We start from the raw sequence: 10,741 nt of genomic DNA, 5'->3' as shown, positions 1-10,741 counted from the left end.
AGGCTTGACCCCAGGTAATGGCACTCAAGGGTTGTTTCTTGTGCTTGTCTTTAACAATGATGACATTAACAATGTTGTCAACTTTCAAGGTCATGTTCATTGTATTATCATAATTGTGGGAATAATTGACCTTGTCATTGGAGAATGTGGCCTGGTTATTTTTGGAAGATTCATCCTTCTCATGGTTCATGAAGGGATTTTTAAAGGTCATATGGTCCTTGTTATTACAAAGATTATGTACTTCAATGGTCTCCTTATTGATAAGTTTTTGAATGGCTCCCTTAAGGGCATAGAAATTTTTGGTGAGATGCCCCCTATTTTGATGGTGGGCGCAAAAATGTTTGCTACTCACCATAGAGGTTTAACTTGTGGTTCATAAGGTTTAGCTTCTAGTAATACAATAAGCTCATATGCTAAGAGCATTTGCAATTCTCTTTCATATGATTCACCTATGGGAGCATATACTTTAGGTGGATTAAGAGACTTATATCCTTTTTGTGGAGGGGCTTGGTTATATGCCACCTATTTGTTGGGGATATTCTATGCTAGAGTAGTAGTTGTGTTCCTATTAGAAATAATAGTCCACCAAGATAACTAGAGGGGGGGTAAATTAGTTATCCAATAATTAAAACATTTATCCACCTTAAATAAACTTAACCATTCAACCAAAATAAATAACAACCATAACAAGATGCCCATACACAATTACACTAGATATGTTAATTAGGAAAACCCTTGATCAGAGGGAAAACCCCGATGGGAATGATGCCCACAAGATGATGTACTAATATAAATATTTCTTGTTAGAGGATGGACCTTGTTAGGAGTCTATTACAACATTTAGTACATATGAGTCCCTATTAGGATACTTCGAATCCTTGTTAGAAGATTCCAACCCCATTAGGAGTTGTATAAGATAGAAGGACCCACTATCCAAATAGCTTTTGGGGAAAGACCACTAAACTCACTGTCCAATTGATCTCTCAACTATTCCTTGCAAAATAGTTGTCTGTAGTGTTCTTTATCTTCTTTACTCTATCCTATTAACCAGAGCAATCACTATCAAACCTTGTAGAATAGGTCACAAACCTCAGATCCAAGTATCAAACTTTGGATCACACAATAGAACCTTGATAACAAAGTTTCCTTCACCTTCACTCTGCTCTACTTATCTTTGCATTCTACTCTTTGTGCTACTTACAATCATTCACTTGCTTCCATACATGATAAAGGAAATTATCCTTCCTTGATACCGAATCCATACAAAAATTTCCTGTGTTGGTTATTACACCTTCTCCATTAATTATTATAGGACCACATTAAGAACATGTTACACTTAGTGATAATATTAATCTTTCACCTTGTAACTTGAATAACTTTCCATAAATGTAACATTATGATGAGTGAGCTTAGCTATGTCATCTCTAGAATGTCTTTTTCACATCTTTAACTTTGACTTCTTAGAACAAAAAATTTGCTATGAAATATAACAAGTTTACCAAAACATGCCTCTGTAAACTCTATCTCAAAATAAATGTCACTGAAACTTGCATAAGTTCTTCTAGAATTAATATCTTATGTTTCCAAGGTTACCTATATATACTAGATAGTTAGTAGTATCTTCCTTTAACCTCTCTTAGTGAAAATGCTCAACTCTGTATCCATACCAACTTGATCTTTCAACTATTCTTCTGTTAGATACCATAGAAAATTGCTATGTTGACATCAATGACAAACACAATCATGAATGTAACATATCATCATGATAATTATCTAATCATGTTTCTACAATACTCCCCCATATGAATATCATCAGCATTCATGCTTAAGATAGTTTTGACAATATATTGGTCAAGTATGGTCTTGACAGTTTAATATTTTTTATTTGGGGAGGGATAAAGTTGTGATTTAATGATATTTTCTTTTGCTACCTCATCATTTACATGCTTTTATTGTTATTTATCCACCATGATTTATGTTTATCATTTGATCGATCAGATGAATTATGTGGTTATAGGGAGTTATTGGAGAAACCTTTGCCATCTTTTAATAGTTTAATAATATCATTTCTTAATAAGATTTCTTCCAATTTGGCTACATTTTCCAATGTGGTTTTAAAATCTTTAGGACCTTGGAGTTGTAGCCCATAATTCATAGGTTTGAAGAGGCTATTGATGAAGATATAAGTTTTCTCTTTGTCTAGGATATCCTGATAATATTTGGCAAAGATATTCCTCCATCTTTGTAAGAAAACATTGAAAGATTCCCTTGGGGTTTGTTTCATGTTATCTAAGTCAATCATAGTGAACTCTCTCTCAATGTTATATGAGTATTGTGCAATAAATATAGAAGCTAGTTGATTGAATGACTTAATATTGGAGGGAAGCTTTGAGAACCACTCAATGGCTTGTCCTCCCAAACTTCTAGGGAATAGATGCATAAGGAATGTCATATCATGCATGAATTTCATACTTAAAGTATCGAATTGGTGAAGGTGATATTGGGAATCACATGTACCAAAATATTATTCATATTTTGTTAGTTGATATTTTGGGGGAAAGGTGTCAAGATGACACTTTGATCAAAGGGGAGAGGAAATATCCTCTCTAGATTGAATTTGGCTAGTTGTACTTTCCCTTGTTTCATCTTTTCCATTTCCATTTTTAGGTCTTGGAGCTTTTCAATAAAAAACCTCTAAGGACAAATCTTCTTGATCCCTTCTAAGGTTAGATATACCAAAATCTATGAGCAATTTTGCACCTTGTTGTGCCAATGATAACAATTACCATTTTTTATGTCATTCTGATAGTTTCTCCATTATATCAACAAGTTCTATGTTTTGTTGAAAGTCTTTAATCTTTAAGTCAAGGTTGTTCCCATACTAGATATGGGACGAACCCATTTTGTTAGTGGGTTTTGGATTTTGGTGTTCAAATAGGGGTGGTTCTTTGAAAATGGTGGTTGACAAGAAATCAATGGTAATATAGGATTATAGTACTTGAGGATTGTGTAGCTTTCTTTGTTTTCTTTTCTATTCTAGCACTTACTCGTATGGGTAGTCTTTGTGGTTCCTTTTTTTTAGCACATACACTAGTTTTACTCAATGGCATGAGAGGTGAATAAAAACCCTTTAATCCTTTTGTCCTTTCATGTTATGAGGATGATTTTTGTTCAGACCAAGTTATGATGAAGTATCAAGATATCTTTTGAATATATCCTAGCAATACCAATGGTGGTCAGATCTAGCTTCCTGAGCTCAAGTGATGAAAGGATGTGTGTGTGTCCTTTTGTATTTCACTTGATGTATGAGGCTCAGGTGATAATGTTGGTTGGATAAGATACCTACATAGGGTCATTTGAATGACAAGGATGGTGAAAAACTATTTCTTCATCTTAGAGATATTGGTCACTTTTCGAGTTCCTCAAATTTTTAGCGTATTAAAGGAAGAAAAGGGTATCCAAATATTCTTTCAGTTTATGGATGTTTTGTGTGCAAATAGCCATTATTTCACAAATTCCCTCAAATACATTGTAGAAGTCTTCAAATGCATTATTTAATTGATCAGATGCATTATTTTATGGTATGTTAGGCACTCTTCTACAATGTGAAACTATTTTTATAAATGCATATGCACTACTTTAACACTCAAATGCATTGTTTTATTGTTCAAATACGCTATTTAATCATTCAAATGTGTTATTCTAGGTTGCAAATGCTTTGAAAGAGTAAGGCGATGCATTGTTTCAAATTATATTTATTTGCAATATGGTCAGTTAGATGTCTAGAGTATTGTTATTTATGGCAACATACATTTAGTATTTTATTTATGTATTTAGAGTTAGAAATTGTCTAAGTGTTAGACGATTTTTAGTAGTACAAAGACATATGTAATATAAATGAACAAAAAACTTTGAGTTAGCTCATGCACAATTGAGGATAGCTATGTTACAATGTAATGATGATGTAAGTCAATGCACAGATGTGTACAGATAGTATAATGGAAGGTACAATTTGTTGAGATAATGGGTGTTGCACACATTGCATAATATTGTTATATTTTATCTATGTTACCCGGAAACATGTTTCCTGCCCTAAGCCTTGAGTTTCAGAAACCATACCAATTTCGGAGACTTGGGGACGGCTGGAAATGTTTCCAAGCCGTCCCCACCCAAGCAAAAGAATTAGAAACCCGTCCCTGAAAATTTGGAAACGGTCAACACATTTCTAGATGGTGTTGATCGTCCCTGGGACTCCATAGCTGTTTCCTATCCATCTTGGGGACTGCTTGAAGTTTCCAATTTTAAAATAAAATTCAACTTTAAAAAAACATTACTAGTGATATGCAATTTTTTATTATTTTCCCCTAGGGTGTAATAGAGAAAATATTAGATCACACTCTACCTAGCTCTTATTCATGATTAGTTAAATATTTAGAAACATAATAGTAATCCGAGTTTAGAAACAAATAATAATCTTAGTATCTGCCCAAAAAAATTCACTATTAAATTGTTAATATACAATACTTTTATTGTTTTCCCAGGGGTACAATAGAGAAAACATTTCACACTCTACTTTACGTAGTTGTTATTCATGATTAGCTAAATATTTTATGCTAAAGTTTCATCTTTTAAAGCTGTTATAGCGTAATATCTTCAAATAGGGATGTTAGAAAAAGATAACAAATATTATAAACTAGGTCACAAACATTCTGAATATTTATTTGCATTCAAATACGTCAATTACAGCTCAGATATTATGTCAGAATCAGATCTGATTTTATCAACTAAAGACAATTTTTTAGATTATATTCTGAGTTTAGAAACGTACAATAATCTTAATATCTGCCCTGGAAATTTCAGTCTTGAAATACAACCTTCCTTACTATTTCTGAGATAAAATAGAGATGGATATGCAGATTTTGATACTTGACTTGCCCAGAAGTTTGTTGTCAAAAAACATAAATATATGATTTACACATATCAAACATGCAAATTCATCCTTGAAATGATGGCCAAGTTATAATGGCCCAAAATGAAGGTTTCAAATCCTAGTGCAATTAATTACAAAGGTGCTGAAACGCAACACCAAATTAAGTTGCTTAGGTTAGCTATAAACTTGTAATTAATTTGGTGTTGCGTTTCAGCCAAAAAAAACCATCCCGAAAACTTGTTTCCTCATCCCCTCGTCCCCCCGTCTCGAAAACTAGGGGTAACATAGTATTTTATTATGTAATGTTGTGCCTAAATGGATGTGCAACATGTAAAGATTCTCATAGAATATTCTTGATGAGTTGTATTGTAACATTGTGAAAAAATTTCATATAATTATTTAATATTGGAGAAAAGAATTAAATGCTCAATATTAAATGTGGGGTCAGTGGGTTAGGTAGCACATGGTTTATGTAATACCACTTAGTGGTTTTGTGAGACTTGCTACTATGTAAGAAACCACAAGGGCAGTTGTTGGTGTGACAAGGAGAAGACAAAAGGCAAGAGTCAAGCAAGAAAAGGCTTGATAGGTTAGTCAAGGGAGCATTTGTGAAGGTTAGAAGCATGGCATGGGATGTGTGGATTCATGCTTGTTCACATAGTTTGGTCGGTTGTGGCTATGGCCATGAAGGCTTCCATGGTTGTATTACAATGGTATTTTTTGTTGAATAATACATGGTGATGGATGCTTTTGGAGGCTGAGTTTTTTCCCTCAATGAGGGTTTCCCAAGGTATATCTTGTGTCACATTTTATGGGTATGTTGTCTATTCTCTTGCATGTGGATTTTAATTCTGTATTTATTTAAGATCTATTATGGGTTATGTGGAAACGGTTATATTCTTTATTACCAAGAAGTTTCCTTACACAATTGATTTACCAATTTAGGTATTTAACATAATAGAATAGAGCATATCAACAATATTAGTTGTATGACTTAAGGAATAATTTTGGTGAAAAATAATTAATATTTCATGATGGGCTCACGTTATAAACATTAATCCATAAGTGATTTTATATCAAGTCAAGCGTGTGAAGATATGAAGGCTGACTGAGAAGAGAATTGTTAATTTGTGAGATATAAGTAAAGATTTATCTTGTACAAATAATGCATAAGATGGTTGGCATACGAACTATTGTGAAGATAGTTTGTAAGATATATGAGCTTTATGTGATACGAGATCTGATGTATGATCAAATCAAGTGTGAGTTTCAGCAGTGAGAAAGTATTGTATGTATACCTATACTTGTGAAGAACTTTATTGCTTATTCCATGTTAGGGCAATGGGCTCTTCTTGCATACATTGTATTTGATCTACCAACTCTTAATAGGGTTGAGGCTTTTAAAATGGCCTAGTCCTCTAACAATGACTTGAGACACTATATGTACTTCATAGACTCCTAACAGGGTCAATATCCTTAACATGATTCTTTTGTTTAGTGAATCATCTAGTGGGTATCATCCTCACCAGGGGTTTTCCCTTGGCCAGGGTTTCCCTAGTTAACAAATAATGGTGTTATGATTTCTCATTGTGCATGCTTATATTTAATATTCAACACTTTTGGTTTACTTTCATATACAAGTTATAAATTAATTAACAATTTTTAGTTGTGGAAAAAAGTTTGTAGAATATTGATTCACACCACCACCACCCCCCCACTCCCCCGCCCCCCCCCCCCTCTTAGTATTATCTATTTCTAATAATTGGTATTAGAGCATAGTTACTCTGAAGAGGCTTAACAACTTGAGTAAGATCCCTATAGATATGGAACACTTGAAGAGAAACTTGAAGAAGATATTAAACAAATTGATCTTCTTACAAAAGAAAGAGACAACTTGAAAGATAGATATGAAGATGAAAAAGTCTACATTGGTAAGTTGAAAGATAAGATAGATTATCTAAAATTTGTTAAGGAATCAAATATGCGAACTAGTAACACTGATGAAGTAGGAAATCTAGAGAAATAAAATAAGATCTTGAAGCATGAGTTGAAAATTGTGGAACTTAAGTTGAGCCTTAAGAAACATGACAATAATAATGAATCTGATCTGAAATCTGAGAATACAAACCTTAGATCCCAGTTAAGTCAAGTAACATCTGAATTAGATTCTATTAAGATTGAGCATTCATAATTAGAAAAATAAAATACCATTATGAAAGAAAAATTGATGCAAGCTAAGCAATAGTTAGAGAAATTTTATTCTAGTAGTGAGAAAATTGATGAACCAAATACCTTCTTATGATAAGACTGGCTTTGGTTACCTTATTGGAGAGAAATTTGCCAAAAAATCTTGTTGTTGAATCCCCTAAAGAATCTGATCTAAGATTGAATCAAGCATTATTACTGAAGTATCTAAAGAGATTGAACTAGTTGATTTGCTTGGGAAACATGATAAGCCTAAGAAAATAGAGAAAGTTGATAAACCTAAGCAAGATGAACCACCCAAGGAAGTCAAACATGAATTTAGAGGTAGATGTTTCATATGAAATGAAGTTGGTCATATGAAAAGAGATTACATAGGTAAGTTTTTCAAACCTATTACTAATTTCTATTGTTATAATTGTCATGGTTATGGACATAAAGTAGTAGATTCTAAAAAACCTAAGTTTGATGGTAATAACGAAAATTGTAGATTTTTTAGGAACCCTAACCCTGTAGGCAATGAAAGAGGAAGATCACTAAGCATATCTAATGATGGAGAAAAACTCAATGGAGAAAGGAAACAATTTGTATGTTACAAGTGTAAGAATCCTGGACATATTGCAAGGAATTGTAGAGCACCTAATAGTCAGAATGGAACTGTTAGAAGTTGTAATCTTTCCTTGGTGTATTTATAAACCAAGGTTAGACCTCCTTTATTTATTATTATAATATATTAGGATATAAACCAAGGTATCCTAATATATTTCTTTTTTGTCATTTTTCCACTACATCTTATTTTGTCATCTAGTGGAATATGTGAGGATAAATATGTATTGTAATTTCTAATTTTAGATTATTCCTCCTTAAGAGGAATCTCACACTTGGCTTCACACACATATGAATGGTGGCATTCATAGACATGGGAGTTACATTCTAACTCCTCTCTCTCATCTCTATTTAAGAGATGACCCTCCTATCTCATTCAACAATGAGGTTTCTTCCTCTTATCAAATATTGTATGAGCATTGCTCTCTTGCTCTCTCTCTCTCTCTCTCTCTCTCTCTCTCTCTCTTTCTTCTTAGGCTTTTCATGCCTCATTCATAATGTCACAAGGGGTTTTCTTTGCTTTCCCCTTTCCAAATATCTTGTCTCATGGTGTTGGAGCTTGAAGCTTTCTCTCTCCTATTTAATGGTAATATCTTTTCATGCATTTACTCACTTAGATTCTTTCCTGGTATTGCTTATTTACAGATTTCTTTTTCCATTTCTAACATGGTATCAGAGCAGTTTAATCTTTGTTTTGAGTGTTTGCATGATGGTACGATTCGAAGGAGACTCTTGAGAGAGATTTCACTAATTTCTTCTTTAATCTTCTTAAGATGGAAGAAATTGAATTTTTTTTGGATTTGGCTGGTTTACCACTGAACCTGATTAACTTTTGTGTGCTCTAATTTGTGCAGTTTACTTCTTATTTTATATTAGTTTATCATCTAACCCCCTTTGGCAGGCTTGCCGCCAAAAGGTTTTCCTATCTAGATATCATTTTTTTAACTCTTGTTATGATATATTGTTGATAAAGAATTTTTTTTTCAATTTTTTCCTATGCCTAAAATGTTGGTTGTGCTTGCAAAGCTCGCAAGCTGTAGAACTATTGTTCTTCAATTTTTTTACGCGGGTCAATTGACCAGTTCAGCTAGTTTTTTTTCTGTGTTTGACCCATATAATGAAATTGGGTCCTGTTCATGTTTCCTTCTTGTCTCTGAGAACCTCAAAATTTAGAAGCTTCTTTTGATTGCAGTAATGAGCTTCAAGAGCTTTTCTCTGCTCTGAGTAGATACAGAGTTTTTCCTTGAGAATTTCTTCAGCATCACTTGCACCAGTGACAAACTTTCCTAAACAAGTACAGAGTGTCTATGCAGGTGACATGGGAATGTTCAACCCTACATTTGAAACCTTGGAATCGGTATTTGCCACATTGAAAGTCCTCCCGCAATGTGAACATGTTCTCCTTCCTAAACACCTCCTGATTAGGTTGACCTCCTCTTTTCATTTGAAGTTGATAGCCATGTCAATGTCTGCCACGCGATCCAAGATCTAAGCTTGAACCCTTGTTCGTGGAAATCCATCTAAAATAAATCCTGTTTCTCCAAGCTTATCTCCAAGTTCCCATCATTTTGATAGCAATTTAAAGATAATGTTGTCTGGAAGAAGTTTCCCTTGGCTTACAGCAGCTGAAAGCTGCTTTGACAGCGATGATTGCACTCTAAGTTCTTCCCTGACCAAATTCACCATGGAAATGTGTGGTACATTCAGCAATTCAGCAAGTTTACTAGCGTAAGCGCTCTTATCCACGCCAGGGCTGCCAATGAAAACCCACTGCACTCCCCTGCCGACCAAATGACCGTCCGCTTGTGCCGCCAGATCATGAAAAACAACATTGCGCTCGTTTTAACAACGCTTGCTTTCAGAGCCACCAAAGGATATGTTAATTCCCACCAATCATAATCATAAGCAACAGATGATGTGTAATTTTGCGAAAAGAACCGATTGTCTTCTGGTAAGTCTCCTTGTCCTGGAAAACCCCATAAACATTATAGCACACTGGATGCCCTTCCTTATCATACCCATGCATGTAAGCCACACCATCGTATTCAGTACCAAAATCCTCTTCCAAAATACTATCAGCACTGAATCGTTTCCTCCAGAGAATTGTGTTCTTGAGCATGAAATCTCTGGCTTGGAGAAACTTCAGAAGGATCACATTAGTTCTTTCTTCACCATGTGTATGGAGAAGGGGCACCCCCCAAAGTCTCAGCAGATGTTTCCGCCAATGGAGCAAAAACAACAACAACTAAATTAGCTACATTTTCAGAAACAACTACTGTTTCTTCATGCTTTGGCACATCGCCCTCAACCGGTACTTCAATCGTTTCAGTGACTGTTACTATAGCCTCTTCCTTTTTACCTCCAGGCGTTGTTGTCAAAGTTCTTTCTATTTTCAACACTGGAGTGCCGAGAGTTCAATCAACAGAAACTTTCCTCTAAGAAATGCAGTCAAGAGGCAAATTTTATGAAGCAAAATTGCCAGAATCAACTCAAACTTTACTCGAGGATTTGCAGACGAGATGCAAATTTGAAGAAGCAAAATGAGAGGAGAAAATTGTGAAAACAGTTTTAATTGGTATCAGTTTTCTTTTTCCTTTATTTAGATGTTGCAATGTCTGTTGTAACTTTTTCTTGTCTTTTCATGCAAGATTCTTTCTTCTTTTTTTAGTTCTTGACAGAGGCATCTTTTGCTTTTATTATTGCCTCTTTTCAACCTATTTTTGGCATGTAATTATTCATTGTTTTTAAATCTCTTTTACTCATTACAAGCTTTATTCAAACTTTTTTTTAGAAAAGTTTTTAAACTCTTTTTAGTATATTCTTATCTGCCAAATCTGACCTCTATCATTAATTACTAAGTTTTTTTTTAGTTATATCTTTCTTAATGTTTTATTTCAAAAAAAATTCTTTTTGAATCACTTTCCATCGTGAAGGCATAGTATGAGAAAAATGGGGAGATCTTTTCTTGCCCCATGACTTTATGTTCTTATTACTTTGAGGTTA

The 10,741-nt window shown here is 34.0% G+C and overlaps 1 pseudogene; it reads right to left on the bottom strand.

The window, feature by feature from the left end:
• Positions 1 to 8,821: 8,821 nt before the first annotated feature.
• Positions 8,822 to 10,477, bottom strand: LOC149537254 (adenylate kinase 1, chloroplastic-like; annotated as a pseudogene).
• Between the last annotated feature and the right edge of the window lie 264 nt (positions 10,478 to 10,741).

The sequence above is a fragment of the Cupressus sempervirens genome, chromosome 10 (assembly GCF_028749045.1).
Source record: "Cupressus sempervirens isolate cs-2001-9-10 chromosome 10, ASM2874904v1, whole genome shotgun sequence".
NCBI classification, from domain to species: domain Eukaryota; kingdom Viridiplantae; phylum Streptophyta; class Pinopsida; order Cupressales; family Cupressaceae; genus Cupressus; species Cupressus sempervirens.
Note: the sequence above shows the minus strand (reverse complement) of the source record. Positions and strands in the feature narration are given on the sequence as shown.